Source organism: Corythoichthys intestinalis, chromosome 17 (assembly GCF_030265065.1).
Source record: "Corythoichthys intestinalis isolate RoL2023-P3 chromosome 17, ASM3026506v1, whole genome shotgun sequence".
NCBI lineage: Eukaryota > Metazoa > Chordata > Actinopteri > Syngnathiformes > Syngnathidae > Corythoichthys > Corythoichthys intestinalis.
In genome coordinates this window covers 41,764,752-41,783,072 of record NC_080411.1, presented here as the reverse complement: position 1 = coordinate 41,783,072, position 18,321 = coordinate 41,764,752, and the positions used below count along the sequence as shown (strand labels likewise).

General features: G+C 38.2%; 1 protein-coding gene across 1 annotated transcript in view; it reads right to left on the bottom strand.

The window, feature by feature from the left end:
* si:ch211-196i2.1 (collagen alpha-1(I) chain) overlaps positions 1–18,321 on the bottom strand; it is a 207,633-nt gene that overhangs the window by 122,286 nt on the left and 67,026 nt on the right. The window lies entirely within an intron of this gene.

Below are 18,321 nucleotides of genomic sequence, written 5' to 3'. Positions count from 1 at the left end.
ATTTGACACGAAAAGGCATTTGTTCATAGATAAGCCGCACTGGAATATAAGCCACAGCTGTCCTCACTGTATAATGGGATCTTTACACCAAAAGGTATTAACTAGTAACACTTTATTTGACAGCGGCATCATACTACTGCCATAAGACCAAATGAACCACCACGAAGCTTTGAGCCAATTCGCTGTAAAGCTTCATCGCATCATTTGGCCATCACTGCCCCTTGGGGGAGACAATCAACCTCTGCTGCCACCTGCTGTCATCACTGTTGTTGTCCACACATACCTCTTAGCATGCATTGCAGCACTACAGATGTAAATAACAACCAAAATTCATGTTCTGCACTAATTATTTCTTCAGTTACTCATCCAGTTGTTTCATTAATTTCTAGTGATGGTATTCGGTAACACTTTATTTGACAGTGGCGTCATAAGACTGTCATTAGACAATCATAATGATGACATGAGACTGACATGAGCATTAATAAATTCTTATAACAGATTTCATTTAGTGTTATCCGGCTAATTATCTAACTTTTGAATGGATGTAAAAGATCTGAGCTGAACATAAATGGAGTTAGAGACATAATTGGCCGGATGACACTTAATTAATCTGTCATAAGCATTCAGCAATGCCCATGATGCTGTCATGTCATAATTATGAAGGTCTTATGACGCCGCTGTCAAATAAAGTGTTACCTATTAACTCAAATAAATGAACAAATAAGCTGCACTGGACTATAAGCCACAGGATTCAAAATGAAGGAAAAAAGTAGCGGCTTATAGTCAGAAAATTACGGTATATTAAATCAGTTTCATCTTCAATAACAGAAAATCAAATTTGTGTTCATAACTAGCTGCTGATACAGCAATAACAATCCACAGAAACGATTAGCATGTATCATTTAGCGTCCGCACATCATCAAAAACAATCACATAAACTCGCTCCAAGTAGTTAACCACAATTGAAAACGCACAATTAACAGTACAGAAAGTGTTATACAGTATATAGGTGTTGCATCTGTGGATCATTCACAAACAACAAATGTGCACGCAGGTTTGCAGCTGTAAACTATCTCCTCTCTCTCACTCAGCTGCGCGACTTCTTCTTAGGAGCAAATACGCTCTTCCGGTTGTGTGCACGTGCGCTCATCTTCGTGTGCGCAAATACATTATTCTTTGCGTGTACATGCGCTCTTACTTGCGTCTGGAAGTACTACCTGCTCTATGCTTCCTGTGCCAAGACAAAAGCATGCATAGCTAGACAAAAGTTAACATTATTGAAAGAAAAAAAACAACAACTGGAGACAAAATGGAGGACGAGACTCCGGCATTGTAAAGTTGAAATTATGCAAGTCGGGTACGTTTTAACCCAGGGACTACCTGTAGTTATGTTATTGATTGCCAGTTTGGAGTTTTGTTGTTATCCATGGCTAATAATAGTGAGTTCATCATTTATCGTCAATAGTATGAATACTGACTTAAAAATATCCTGCAGATCAGTGGACATGCCTTAGAACAGAAGGGACATGAGAGACGACAGCTCTGAACTGACAAGACTGAACAAAAACTAGCTGAACAAGGGGAGCAAAAACAGCCGATTCATGGAAACAGAATGACTGACACATAACGAGAGATACCGTAGGGCATGGTCAAATTAGCATATTTAAGCCAAGCACAAATCCATAAATCAAGATAAGAAGATGATACTTTTTGAAACGTGAAAAGGGTCGGCATAGAAACATTTGCGATTTTACTCATTTTTACATCATCACTTGAAGCAACACTTTGTAGCTTTTCAGTTTGGTTGATTTTAGCGACGCCCGTGGACAAAAGTGGTAATGTTTTGCCTTAAGGAAGACTGCCTTTCCCATGAGGACCAGTGCACACCCGAACACTGTCGTAAAATCAGGCATGAAAATATATTACCTTTCGGCGAAATTCGCCGTTTTGAATTCAAATAGGGTGACCTACGTGAATTGTGTATTTTAAGGGGGGGGGGGGGGCTCGGGTTTTCGGGAGATTTTTTTTAATGTTGGATGCTTGGTATGCAAGCGGGGAGAGCGGCACAAAGCCAAAAAAGCGCACCAGAGTGGCCAGAACATTGACTTATTTCAACGAAAGAAAGGAGGGTACACTGTTGTGTCATGCCTCTTCAATGCCATGCTTGGCTGCACGTCGGCCGTGAATGAACACCTAAAGCACCGTCAACCATTTTGGAAGACGACAGGAGACAATTACAAGCTGGCAGATTGTAAGTCCATCTAACTAACTAACGACATGTTTGATTGAAGTTGCTAAGCCTGTCGTGATATGCAATGAGTCCATTTATCGCACGGTAAATAAAAATGACAGCGATAATTTTCACGGCTGCATTTTATCGTTGTGTGCTTGCGTGCGTGCATACATTTGTGTGTGCTTGTACACGTGCGTGTTGATGGCATATGAGACTCCGGTTCTTTTCACAGATGTTTATTGGTCATCAACACGCCGTAGAATTAAAGTTCAGACATACAAAACAAGAAAACACATCTATATTAAACACTGTAAATGTTAGCATTGCTACATTGAGGCTCATGGGGGGAAAAGACAACCTACTTTAGCCTGCTATAAAACATTGGCTGTCTTCTCCAAAACGCAAACTTGCGGTTAAAAGGTGACACTTCAAAGATGAAAAATCGCTGGTTAACAGCATTTGCAAACAAAAACAAACATACAAAAAATGATTACTGATGCCACATGCAATGACAAAAAGAGCTATTTTTGTGGAGTGTAAGGCTTCCTGTTAGTGGTTTCGCGAACGTACTTCCGGTGAAAATTTCAAATTAAAAGCACGTCATGTTCGTCATATAAATAATGATTGCTGGAGTTAATCCCACATACTTCAGGATTCAGATTCTACACTAAGAATAGCTTTAAAATGACACCCTTTGTGAAAAATCTGACTGGCAATGATTATAAAACTATTATATACTGTATACTATAATATTAATGCTAGATATTTTTTTTAAAGAATTGTTTTGAATTATGTTGGAAAGGAGAAGTCAGTGTTCTGAATGTTTACATTCCATTCTTTTGCACTAGTTAATGCTATCAGCATTTGACCTCATTGTTTATTTGTGATTTATTGTTGTTTATTTTTACTTTAATAAAGAATTTAAGTGTTCCAAAATGTTTTGTAAATTAATAAGCGTCATCAAAAATTTCATTGCTAAATTAGTAAAAAGGGAGAAAAAATTATTAGATTACTCGACTAGTCGTAAAAATAGTTGGCTGACTAATCGGGAGAAAATTAGTCGTTTGGGACAGCCCTAGTTGTACAGTGTACCGGAACATATTTCTTCCACACCCTTCTTACCTTTTTAAGCCCTGACCCATTTTCATGTCTGTATTAATATGTACTGGTCCGAGTATGTGAATCTATTCTTCCAAATTTGAAACATTGCTCTGTGAGCCATTGGGTGCTGCGAACCAAACTTTCAGTGCGGTATTATTTAACCTTAGTTACCTAATATTAATATTAATATATGCATACAGGTGCCTCATAAGTATAATTTAACCATAGTTACTACTACTGCTACTACTACTACTACTACCTACTACTGAATACTGTTTGGACCCTTATTGTAACACATGTGTCCCTTAACTAAGGGATTATAAATGCTTAAGTATACTTAACCATAATTAACCATTACTATATGCTTTTTTGACCCTTACAGTAAAGTAAACCACATGTAACCCTTGGGTAGCAGATAAACTGCAAATGGATTAAACAACATTTCTTTTTCCAGCGGCTGTGTGAAGGACTAATAGTAATAAGGTAATGAATCTAGTTATGGCTAAACAATATCAGCATATGATGGTTAGCAACTGTGTGGCTAATATAAAAAATGTTATGAAAATATTTTATAAAGGTTGAAAAGTTACTAAGTTGCTGCTTTAACTATGATAATGAATTATATAATTTACAAAAATGAACAAAAACAGAAAATGTAATTTTATCACATCAATTAAAATTAAGCTGTAAGTGATATTAATAGAATGGTAATTTACTGATAGTTTGGCTTTATACCTTCATTACACTTCTCCATGTATAACCAGTGTAGATTTTGATATTAGTCTTGTAATATCAGATGATTGTTTTCTTTTGCCTTCGTTTGGATATGAAGGATCTAAAGTTCATGATGACCCTGTCATGATACTGCTGCATAGATCTTGTTTTGTTATTTTTGGATACTCGTGTTCATATAAGGAAATTTACATTGGCTTAAACGTAATCCTTTCTTTAAATCTAATATATCATGATGATATATTATATTATGGTACTTCCCAGCAGTTATTTCTTCTCTATTTTTATTCATTTGTATTTAGATAGTGTATTCCAATTCAGTATAAGTCTCATAGCACTTCATGAGAACTCCACTCATCAAATGGAATTAGCGGTATAATAATCCATTCTAAAAATATTAAATAGTGAAAGGCCTAATCCTAAGGGTAAAGACTGCAGCCAGTCACAGCAAAGATTTTACAGTCCGGCTCATTTCACCTTTTGGCATTATTTTACCACCCAAGATAAAAAATGAGAAATAACAAGCTACATAAATTGACATCCACAAGTCCACACAGTGTAGAACACAAACATGTTTATTATTAAACTGAAACCATTGTTTGGATGATAGCAATTTATGATTTTGAAAGAACTGTTGTTTTCTGTGCAACAATTTTACTGTTACTTATACACCGCTTCTTTTGTTAGCCGTTGAGTGGTATATGAAATTTAGCTGCAGCCACATATGATAGAGATTAAGGGTGTGACAATATATCGAAACTGTGACCAATAGCGCGGGAAGTGGTGTGCTGAGGGTGCTGCAGCAACCCGTGATGTTAGGGAGAAGAAAAAGTGTTTTGGTAGATTTTTTTTTTTTGGTGTTGAAAATAAATCAATAAATGAAACATATTAAAACAATAGCACATTTAACTTTGGGGATAAAATAAAGTGGGCCCAATAAGTATTTAGTCAACCATTAATTGTGCAAGTTCTCCCACTTGAAAATATTAGTCGGGCCTGTAATTGTCAACATGGGTAAACCTCAACCCTGAGAGACAGAATGTGGAAAAAAAAACAGTGCTCTTCTGAGTCAAAATCAGTGGTCTTGTATGTCTTCCATTTTCTAATAATTGCTCCCACAGTTGATTTCTTTACACCAAGCGTTTTACCTATTGCAGATTCAGTCTTCCCAGCCTGGTGCAGGTCTACAATTTTGTCTCTGGCGATGCTCAGCGCTGCCCATCCCTCCTCCTGCAGCCCAGCAAAGGAGTTAGACGTCTTTGACAGCCAGAGATTTTGCTTGTTTGTTGGTGACCAAATAATTATTTTTCACTCTAATTTGGAAATAAATTCTTTAAAAATCAAACAATGTGATTTTCAGTTTCCTTTTCCACATTCTGTCTCTCATGGTTAAGGTTTACCCATGTTGACAATTACAGGCCTCTCTAAAATTTTCAAGTAGGAGAACTTGCACAATTGGTGATTGACTAAATACTTATCTGCCCCACTGTATATGCTCGCTACCAGGTCACGTTGGCTAAGGCGCTATTGGAACAGAAAAGTTACCTGTTGACAGACGAGGCGTTTACATGGCGCAAAAACGAATTAGCGATTTTTTCTATACAAAAACAGCAAAATTTTCTAAAATTCAATTTGAAAATGAAGATTATTATGATAGTTATTTGTGATAGTGGCGAGTGAGGAAAAGTTAGCTGCAGATTTAGACCATGGAGAACTTCAAATAGCTTGCATTGTAGCCATATTATTGTTTGTTGTTACTGTTGAGCTGCTGCTATGCAGAGTGCATTTGCATATTCGTGTGCAATTTATTTGAGTGTTGTGCAAAGTGTGCGTTAAACTGAGGCTTATTGGACCTTTTAGTTTTCAAATGTGTTTGTGTGTCATTTGCATCGTCTAGCTGCAGGGATTTGCATTATAATACAAGGGCGCTTTTATTTCCAATACCAAAACTTCAACACACACTGTAGGTGAAATTGAAAGCTGTCTTTGTAGTAGCCTAGTAGTAGTACGTAAACTATCCAGCATGCGTGTGTACTGCCACTGTGCACGCTTTGCATGGAGAAAAAGCGAGAGCATGACACATTTGGACTGAATCGACTGTTTTTGGATGGGAAAAACAAAACAAGATCCTCAGCACCCCCTGCTGTGAGGGACTTCCACTTTGACCATTTTGACTGTCATCGGTATCTTCTGTGGGCATTTACCATTCCCTTCCTGTTCATTCTACTGGTTGCTTCCTGTTGATTTTGAGTCACTTCCTATTCATTTGGGGACATTCTTCCTTTTCAGTAACCCAGAATCAACAGGAAGTGATCCGTGTAGCCCTTATGTCTGAAAGCAATGTTCCTGGTCGACTGACACGGAAATTTACCGGGGCGTGTCCTAGTATAATGTCACTTTCCCGGGACGCTGCATGTGTGAAAGCAGGCGTTTAATTCTCGGGTCACAGCGCAAAGGATGATGACATAAATATCATGTCCTCATTCAAAATCATATCGTCATTTCCTCTTTCTTCACCGTGAAACGAAAAGCGGTAAACAAACATCACAATTATCAACATGGCAAGCTTGAAATCAAGCAAAATTAAACTGGAAAAATAACAAAATGAAATTGCTACTGGATCGTAGAGCCGTGGAAGAGACAGTCCATCTTTGGCAATGCGTTGTTTATTTTGTTGTCGAAGCAAATAAAAAATGACATAAAGTCCGTGTCATAAAATCCCGCTGACCACCCTCGCCAGACAGAGTGTCAGTCGCCAACAAGGGACAAGTCTGACAATGTCCAACTCGGGTCTTTCCCGGGATATCACAAAATGTCTGAAAGCCATGACATGGGTAAATCCCACGTCAACTTACACGGGAATTTACTGGGATATACGTCTGAAAGGGGCTCAGGTTGCTCCCAAAATCTTCCACTAGAATAGTGTCTACGTTAACTCAGTGGCTGCCATTGACGGCAATTGACGCTCGATCCAGACTGGGAAGGGAAAATGAAGGTTTGTTCATTTGAAACCATAGCATTCGCAAAAGAGATCGACCAATATGAGTATTTTTGGACCGATACCGATTAGCAGTAGTTAAAGAGGCCGATAAACATTTTTTGGAGCCGATATTCATTTGAGGTAAAGAGTAAAAATTGGCGTAAAAATTTGAATAATTAAAACACTGAACTTCATTGACTTGCCTAAAGCATGTTTATTGAATGACACAGATAAAATATAATAGCTCCATACTCCATTGAGTGAGTCCCTTGAAATCTGCTCACTGCTGAGAACAGCCGCGCACACACACACAATGAGTTGCCACGGCACACTGGTGTTTAACAAGCTAAATGATGATTGACACATTCTGCGTCTTTGAAGGTAGCGCTGCCAAGCTTCTCTGGCACGATCAAAGTTTCAACGCCTGTCAATAATCATTAACTTTAACATGCAAAACTTGCTATAATCAGCAGGAGGGAGAGCAAGGCCGTGCGAGCATAGAGCAGAAAAACATAAATATATTTATTTTAATTAAAAATCCGATCCTTTTCATCCGATTCGGATCCTCTGAAAAATGGAGTGATCCCTAGTCCCTTTCCCTAGATTTAAAATGACTTTTTCGTATCGGCCGGTCGGACTAAAAAAAACTGATACCAATATACAGTACTGTGCAAAAGTCTTAGGCAGGACACCTGCCTAAAACTTTTGCACAGGACTGAATATATATTTTTTTAATTATTAAATTTATTAGGATCATGGAAGCTTCCACTTGGGGAAAAGATATACATACAGTATATCCTGTATATACATAACATAATAAAAATATACAGTACTGTGCAAAAGTTTTAGGCAGGTGTCCCGCCTAAGACGTTTGCACAGTACTGTACGTCACATTTCCAAATATCGGCCCGATATATCTTGCCTGGCACGGCCAGACTGTTCTCCATGTATTTTTCAAACACTGAGAGAAAAGTCTGGTCAACCAGCCCATTAACGGCCTCTCGAGCAGGTACAAAATCAATCGACAAATCAGATTCGTTTATTTGCGTGACGTGTTCTTAACGAGCAACGTCACTCTTGCGCGTCGAAATTCGTCTCCACAACAACACAGATGGTGAACAGGAGAGCCGAGAATATGTTCCAATCCACGGTAAAATCAGTTTTAAATTACCAAAAACACACCGACACGAGTCTTTGACAACAGTCTGTCTCGCGCTAGCCATGTTGAATAAACTCCGCTCTCCTCGTATGTTTATTTCCGCACGCAAGTCCCTCGTCCTGCCCTCGTTGTTTTAGTAACATCACGTCTGCACGTCGCTGATTGGTCCACTCCGCTGTCTGTTTGCTGTGGCTTGCTCCGCCCTGGAAATGGTATCCGCTGAATGGTGGCCAGACTCAATAGCTGGAACAGCGGTGAGTCTGGTGTACCAGGCAACGATATATCGGCCAGCTGATATTTCTAATTCTAATTTGTATTGTAGAATATCGTAGAATGATTTCCGGACCCATGTATCGATAATTATTGTATCGCCTTGTCGTGACATCATCGTTATCACTTTGTATCTCAAATCGTATCGTGAGGTATGCAGAGGTTCCCAATTCTAAAAGAAATCATGTTAAAGCTCAGGAAGCAGTAGCAGAGCAAGGGAGGCCGCTCAGGACAAAGTGTTGTAAATTATGTTAGATAATAATGGTTTGACAAGGAAAGCACCGAAAGACATGGAAATTAGGGGGGCATGTGGAGGGGAAAGCGTGGGAGAAGCTCCTCCCTGAGAAATTGAAGGGCAGAGCATGCTATGGAGAACATCATGTTGCAGCGCATACTATTATATCTGATCTTACAAGTCATTACTCCTGACCCGTTGCATAATGTCAGAAAACTGGAACATTTAGAACAAATGAACTTTGATGGCCAGGTGGGACACAGACATCCTATAGGGGAGCAATTAAAGAAAGGGAAGATAGAACAGCTGCAACAGTGAGTGAATTTCAATTTTCAGGTGAGAGCTGCGCAAGCAAAAACGAGGATGATTTATTGATAGTTTGGAAAGTTTTTTTGTTTTTTTTAAGTAACCTACTTGACTCTCGCAGCTTTGTGGTATACGTTTCATAGAGTAGGGCCGCAAGAAAGACTTAATGAAATTGCTAGAAGTGTTAGCAACAAATGTAATTGATTGAAATGCGAGATTACAGTGCGATGAAAAAGTATCTGAACCTCTTGGAATTTCTCACACTTCTGCATAAAACCATTAAATGTGATATGATCTTTGTCAAAATCACACAGATGAAAAAGCAGTGTCTGCTTCAACTAAAACCACCCAAACATTTATAGGTTTTCATATTTTAATGAGGATAGCATGCAAACAATGACAGAAGTAAGAAAAATAAGTAAATGAACCGTCTGCCTAAGGAGACTTAAAGAGCAATTGAAACCCATTTTTACCAAACATTTTAAGTCTGTTGTGTGCCCAATCACTGATTAGTGGTTCAAAGCTGCCCTGCCCACTATAAAACACACAGCTGGTAATAAACGTCTTGAGAAGCATTGTCTGATATGCATCATGGCTCGGTCACAAGAGCTGTCTGAAGACCTGCGATCAAGGATTGTTGATTTGTATGAAGCTGGGAAAGGATACAAAACCATCTCTCAAAGTCTGGATGTTCATCAATCGACAGTCAGAGAAGTTGTCTACATTTGGAGAAAGTTTGACACTGTTGCTTCTCTCCCAAGGAGTGGCCGTCCACCAAAGAATATGCCAAGAGTTCAGCGCAGAATACTCAGAGAGGTAAAAAAGAACCCTAGAGGGTCTGCTAAAGACTTAATGAAATCACTGGCACAGTCCAATATACGTATCTGTGCACACATCAACTTTATGTAAAACTATGGCCAAGAATGATGTTCATGACGCCACAGAAGAAGCCACTGCTGTCTAAAAAAAGGCATTGGTGCTCGTTTGATGTTTGCAAAAAGGCACTTGAACACTCAATAGAAGTTTTGGCGAAATATTTTGTGAACTGATGAAACAAAAGTTGAATTGTCTGAGTAACACACAACGTCATGTGTGGAGGAAAAATGGAACAGCTCACCAACATCAACACCTCATCCCCACCGTGAAGCATGGTGGGGAGAGCATCATGATTTGGGGCTGTTTTGCTGCCTCGGGGCCTGGATAACTTGCAATCATTAATGGAAGAATGAATTCAAAAGTTTATCAGGATGTTTTGCATCTGTCTGTCAGACAGATGAAGCTAAAAAGAGGATGGATGCTGCAACAAGACAATGATCCAAAACAGGATGGTTTCAGAAGAAGAAATTACATGTTCTGGAGTGGCCAAGTCAACGTCCAGAATTGAACCCCATTGAGATACTGTGGCTTGACCTAAAGACAGCGATTCATGCCAGACATCCAAGGAATCTGACTGAACTACAGCAGTTTTGTTGAGAAGAATGGGTCAAGATTAGTCCTGATCGATGTGCCAGACTGATCTGCAGCTACAGGAAGCTTGCCTGGCACGGCCAGACTGTTCTCCCTGTATTTTTCAAACACTGAGAGAAAAGTCTGGTCAACCAGCCCATTAACGGCCTCTCGAGTACGTACAAAATCAGTCAACAAATAAGATTTGTTTATTTGCGTGACGTGTTCTTAACGAGCAACGTCACTCTTGCGCATCGGAAGTCGTCTCCACAACAACACAGAGGGTGAACAGGAGAGCTGAGAATATGTTCCAATCCACGGTAAAATCAGTTTTAAATTACCAAAAACACATCGACACGAGTCATTGACAACAGTCTGTCTCGCGCTAGCCATGTTGAATAAACTCTGCTCTCCTCGTATGTTTACTTCTGTGTGCAAGTCCCTCGTCCTGCCCTCGTCGTTTTACTAACGTCACGTCTGCCCGTCGCTGATTGGTCCACTCCGCTGTCTGTTTGCTGTGGCTTGCTCCGCCCTGGAAATTGTATCCGCTGAATGGTGGCCAGACTCAATAGCTGGAACAGCGGTGAGTCTGGTGTACCAGGCAAACAGGAAGCATCTGGTTACTGCTGCCAAAGGGGGGCTTACAAAATCTTAATAATGATGGTTCACTTACTTATTTTACCCCCTTCTATTATTGTTTCTATCCTCATTAAAATATGAAAACATATAAATGTTTGGGTGGTTTTAGTTGAAGCAGACAGTTTTTCATCTGTGTGATTTTGACAAAGATCAGATCACATTTGATGGTGATTTTATGCAGAAATGTGAGGAATTCCAAAAGGTTCAGATACTTCTTCATACCACAGTATTACGTCAGTTGTGCCATGTGATGCATTGGGGAGTGTCCGAATTTGCGACTTGAGTAAATGCACCAAATAAACATAATCTGGATCATGCGTGTCGTACTTTAAATTTTGGTTTACTGTTTTATGGAGATTTTTTTGCAGGGATTCTGATGATGTGTTTGAATGTGGTGAATGAATAAACCTGCATTTATTACAGTTATGGTAATAAATTCATAACTATGTGTCAAGTGTTACTGTGGTGAAATAATCCTTCCGCTGTACTGTAGTTCATAGAGTTTATTCCAAGTCTTTCTTTCATGAAAGCCTATACGTGAATCTGACAGACTGGGAAAAGATAAGTTGGGAGGAACTTTGATGAGGAGAGCAGGCGGCCTGACTTTAGATCTGGATTGAAAAAAAAAAAAGAATGAAAGGGGCTTTGTTTTCTCTTGGGGAACCTTATTAGGCCTCTTGCTTGCCTTCACCCTTTCAGTTGCCTCACATTGACTTGCGGTCTTACAGCACGTACGATTTTTAAAACATATCTTGTAATGGTTATTTTTATTTCATGGTATTAATTCATTGGCTGCAATAAAGGTCCAATCCATTTGAACTGGACGGGGCTAGCAGTCTTCCCAGTTCAAATGGTGAATGACCGCCAGTGAGAAAATTAAATTTCATGGTTCATTTCATGGTATTTAATCGAATTATCACTTTTTTCACGAAGTTCCGGAATATTAAAGTGCAGTCTAAACCTAAAAAAACATCTTGTTGAATACATGAAATAGTTTTATCTTCCGAAATTGTAATAATAACAATAATAATCGGGTACATACAATAGACTTTCTTTCTCTCTCCCAAATTTATTCTGCTGAAAACAATTAGCGCTACCCGCAGTGGAGTGCAAAAATTCTTTCGCAATCTGTTAAAAGTGAGTGAACACATAATTTAGTGTCTGCCATTTGCCATTTTTAAAAGATCACAATCTAAGTCGATCATGCATAACACAACCTCCAAGAGTGCATGCAATCTTTTGGTGTTATAATAAAATGTAGACTTCTCTATTAACTCTTTGGCTGCCAATGACCGCGCTAAAATTCATTTTGAGATGACGGGGTAAATGAATAAATGTTCATCCGCCCTTTCAAGGATAAAACCTTAAATCAGAGTCATGAAAAGATTAATGACTAGTGTTATATAACTAACAAATAAATGTTCCTTAATGGGAGGACAAATGGGACAGAATACAATAGATGAATACACATTTAAATTAGAGCTGAAACGATTACTCGAATAATTCGAGTAACTCAATTTAAAAAATTGATCGAGGAATTTTGTCCGCCTGGAGGAATTGTTTAATTTTGCCAGCTCTAAGCATGATGTTTTGCCCGGACTACTTTTATTGCGGCACAACGCTCTAACGTCACGTGTGTTCAAGAAGACAGAGGTGGCGGATACAGTGCTGGCAAGAAGTATTGGCACCCCTGCAATTCTGTCAGATAATGCTCAATTTCTCCCAGAAAATGATTGCAATTACACATGCTTTGGTAGTAATATCTTCATTTATTTTGCTTGCAATGAAAAAACGAGAATGAAAAAAAAAAAAAAAAATTAAATATTTATCATTTTACACAAAACTCCAAAAAAGGATCGGACAAAATGCACCCTCAGCCTAATACTTGGCTACAACCTTTAGACAAAATAACTGCCAAAAACCGCTTTCGGTATCCATCAGTCAGTTTCTTAAATGATCTGCTGGAATTTTAGATAGGGTTGTTCCGATCATGTTTTTTTGCTCCCAATCCGATCCCGATCGTTTTAGTTTGAGTATCTGCCGATCCTGATATTTCCCGATCCAATTGCTTTTTTTTTGCTTCCAATTCAATTCCAATGATTCCCGATAATTTTTCCCGATCATATACATTTTGGCAATGCATTAAGAAAAAAAATGAATAAAACTCAATTCAATTTCTCCAAGTATCTTTTTTTATTGTCCAACATGACATTGTTCCACTGCTTTGGATCAAAACAAAGTTTATCAGCACTGTGCCATAAAATATGTAAACAATAAACATGTTAAATAAACAGTCTTTTTCGGTGCCACACTTTGTGAGTGCGACAATAAATGGCAGGGGAGGATGTTTGATGTTATTATGAACCAATCTTTAAACCAAACTTAAAGACTCTGGATGAGTGTAAGACATTTGGTCTGTAACGTTAAATACAATTAGAAAATGATTTAATTAAAATATATTTATATTTAAAAAAGGCATGTCTGATATTTTTTCGCCGATTCCGATACTTTGAAAATGACGTGATCGGACCCGATCGATCGGGACATTTAATTTTAGACGATTCATCTTTCGCCAACTGTTCCAGGTCTCTGAGATTTGAAGGGGGCCATTTTCAGATCTCTCCACAGGTGTTCAATGGGATTCAGGTCTGGACTGATTGCTGGCAACTTTAGAAGTCTACTGTGCTTTCTCTCAAACCATTTTCTAGTGTTTTTTGAAGTGTGTTTAGGGTCATTGTCCTGCTGGAAGACCCATGACCTCTGAGGGAGACCCGGCTTTCTCACCCTGGGCCAATATTATGCTGCAAAATTTGTTGGTAGTCTTCAGACTTCATAATACCATACACACGGTCAACCAGTCCAGTGCCAGAGGATGCAAAGCAACCCCAAAACATCAGGGAACTTCCACCATGTTTGACTGCGGGGACCGTGTTCTTTTCTTTGATGGCGTCGTTTTTTTTTCCTGTAAACTCTATGTTGTTGCCTTTCCCCAAAAAGCTCTACATTTGTTTCATCTGACCAGAGAACATACTTCCAAAACGTTTTTGGCTTTCTCATGTAAGTTTTGGCAAACTCCAGCCTGGCTTTTTTATGTCTCTGGGTCAGAAGTGGGGTCTTCCTGGGTATCATACCGTAGAGTCCCTTTTCATTCAGATGCCGACAGATAATACGGGTTGACACTGTTGTACCATTGGACTGCAGGACAGCTTGAACTTGTTTGGAAGTTAGTCGAGGTTCTTTATCCACCATCCGCACAATCTTTCATGGAAATCTCTCGTCAATTTTTCTTTTCCGTCCACATCATGGGAGGTTAGCCACAGTGCCGTGGGCTTCACACTTCAGGGTTTCCCCTACACATTAATTATTGTGGCGCACTGCCACACCAAAATAAAAGCCGCCGCACCATGCAAAAGAGAAGAGAAAAAAAAAAAAATTAAGGCCGTTTCAAACTAGCGGCAGCCTGGTGTAAAGGTTTCAGCGGCAAGCTATTCATTGTGTATTGTAATGTCTGTAACTTTGCGAGGCCCCCTTAACAGACATTCGGACGAGGAGCTGTGACGTAGAGGGAAACGAGATAGCGGTCGCATGTCACGGAAGCCCTGTTATTTTGTTATTGTTTTTAAGTGGGTAAGCCGATACAGAATCCTCCCCTTCTTCCCATCATCGTGGGCATTACAGTATTTTGGATCGGACTTTTCGGCAAAAATAAGCAGTGGACGGCCATCTTGGACGGAACGGCAAGTTTGAATGAAATTGTGCCCAGAGATCTGACAGAATTGCAGGGGTGCCAATACTTTTTTGCCAGCAGTGTAGCTTGACACAAATGTAAATTCAAGCAAAACACGTTGAAAAAACCCCAAACTTTTAAGTTATGTGTGTTATCAAGCATAATTACATTTTTAGGTAAGAAATAAGATATGTTTTTTGTTTTTTTGTTATAAGATGTGAATATGAAGTGAATTTGTTTTTTTTTTGTTTGTTTTCTAGTCACATCTGAGATGCAATTGTTGGCTGTTTTCTATAATGTACATCTAAAATAAAGACAGTGATTGTTTAAAAATGGTTCAAAATTAGGTGAAATGTCTTGTTTTCATGTCTGTTTATAATTGCTCCATACCTTTAAAAATAGATGGAATTTTGGAGTACTATATTATTCGATAGCTGCAGCCCTACATTAAATGAATATTTTAACGTGTCATTAATTACCACATTTTTTACACTATAAGGCACACCTAAAAGCCTTCAATTTTCTCAAAAGGACACAGTATGCCTGATCATCCTATGTGCCTTATATATGGATCAATGCTGGTTAATCATTGCATGGCAATCACTTTAGCACACCTAATGGACTATAACTCAACCCCAACCACGACTACTACTACTACTACTACTACTACTACTCCTGCTGCTGCGGTGCACCCAATACAGTATATGAAAACAGTTTTAAAATAGGCCATCCATTGAAGGTGTGCCTTATAGTGTGGAAAATATGGTAATTAAAATGAGAATTAAATAAATAAAAGTGTGATATTAAATTTCCATTTGGTTCTCCATACATTTGTCCATGAAATAATTAGTTAAACCCTGAAACAAGTTTAATTTTAATTTTTCATATGCATTTAAATTGTTTTGTTCTTTATTTAAATTTTAATGATACATTTAATTATTTAATTCCCACTTTAATTTTTTTAATGACACATTTAAGTATTTATTTAAAGATGTATTTATATATTTGATTCTGTCCCATTTGGTCCTCCTTACATATCGCACAAAGAAGAAACTAAGTGCTTAAACATGTCACGACAGAAACACTATGAACATGAGCCATTTTAAGTTCATTCATCACGGTCATGGTAATTTTTGTGGTTTGATAAAAAAAAAACAAAGATAACTTAACCTGTTCCAGCCTGCGTTTGAAAATGTATTAGACGTTTGACAATCAAATAATTATCCATTTGTCATATATCAACACCATAGTTCTATTCTTCCCTTTACCCTCATGGAAAATTAAACCTGTGCAGACTTGAAGCTTAAGCCTAAGACTGTACATACTTTATTTTCTGTCTCAGAAGTATGGCATATACACCACGGTACATATAACAAGAAATATACTGTAACTGAGCTTCTGAGAATGCATACATGCTGACTGAAAAGAAAAAAAAATTGGCTCTAGTGCGACTTTCTTAAAGGCATTACATGGCACCAGCCTGTGATAAAACATACCAGAATGATCATTACACGGTGTCTGTGCAACTCTCAACAGGGAAAGTCACTCCTTCAGAATGAAGGCAGATGTTGGCAGACTACACCTGGATTGTGTTAATGGTTATTACTGTGTCCCTCCATCAGCCTGCTTGGGAGTCTGTCTGCATTTATAGCTGACAGATAGACTGTTACGCGTGTTAAGGGCAACGAGAACTCAATGGCAGCCGTACCGAATGACAAAGTGCTGTAAGCAAATCACACACGCGCACTATGAAAACTTGCTCTTACAAAGGCCTAATCAAATTGCAAGGTCCGTAAATCTAGCCAAGACACAGGTATGCAAACATTTTCAGACTGGCTGGGTCTTGTATACAGCAGTGGCTGACCTGGAAAATTAGACCAAAGGCCTGATAGTTTAGGACCGTGGCTCCTAATCTGAATTGAATAAGGCACTTATCTTAAATTGGAAAAACTTCAAAGCAAAAACGTCAAAAAAAAAAAAAAAAGTAGGAGTACTGCAACTTGACGTTTTCATCTGAATTTACTCAAAAGGAATGTATGGGCCTGTATGGTGGTACCTGTACTGACAAATGTCTCTACATACAGAATTTCCAGGTTAGGATATGTCTCAATGGGAAAATGTTGCCCCTCGTTACAGATATTTCAAGATACATAAGACAAAAATACAGTATGGCTGGTACTCGCAGCTCCTAGAGTTTACTGAACGAAACATACTTATAGCTGCTCTGCCATTTGTCTAATGTCAAGCATTCCTGGCATCCAATTGGCTAAGAGGGACCTTTACTTTATGTGTGAATCCCAGCATCCTCTTCATTCGCCCCTCATGTTTTGACAGCTTTACAAAAGTGTACAGTGATCCCTCGCTACTTTGAGCTTCAAAACATGTCTTATGTGTATCTCTTTCAAACGATAGTTCTGAATAAATACATTGAATAAAAAGGGAGGGGGGCGCTACTTCGCGGTTTTTCAGTTATCACAGCCAGTTCTGGTCCCCATTAACCGCGAAAAACGATGGATCACTGTAATCCTAAATGTATGTCATTTTCATCCAAAAATTAAAATTATTCTTATATTTTTAACAAAAAAAAAAAAATTAATTAATTTATTTATTTTTAATCCGCAATGGACTGAGGGCGTGAAGTTTGAAGCACGAAGTAGCATGGGATCATTTTTTACTTTTCAATTCAAAAAGTAAGGTTTTGTTGAGAAGCTGAATTTTTATTAAATATAAGCAAAGCCCTTTCAGGGTGAAAAATACTTTTGTAAAAAGAAATTTTAAGTCAAAAAGATACAATAGCAAAATTTTATGATGAACATGGGAAGTTGAAATTTTTTTCAACTTCAAAACAATGGATTTGTTGCAAAGCTCTGTTTTTATGAAACAAACTTTCAAGGTTAAAGACATTTTGTAAAAAAAAAAAACATATATATATATATATATATATATATATATATATATATATATATATATATATATATATATATATATATATATATATATATATATATATATATATATATTTATATTAGGGCTGTCAAAATTATCGCGTTAACGGGCGTTAATTATCTTTTTAAATTAATCACGTTAAAATATTTGACGCAATTAACGCACCCGCTGGCATATTGCCTCAAACATTACAATGAGACCGTTTTATGGACATTAAGAGTGAAGAGAATGCCACCGGCCGCTTGAGGGCAGCGCTGTTCCATACTCATGTTATGTCTTCTAAACTTGGGAGAATTAGTAGTTGTGAGACGTTTATGCTGTATTCACAATACAATGCAAATTGCTATTTGTGCTCCACACGTATTTCGGTAAGTTTTCTTTCTTTTAGTGGCAATTATGTGTCTCTTGTTTTATTTTGGGTAAGATATGTACAGGTACAGTGGGGAGAACAAGTATTTGATACACTGCTAATGGGTTTTGGCAGTGTATCAAATACTTGTTCTCCCCACTGTATATGTTATACAGTAAAGGCGAGTGGACACAGGCG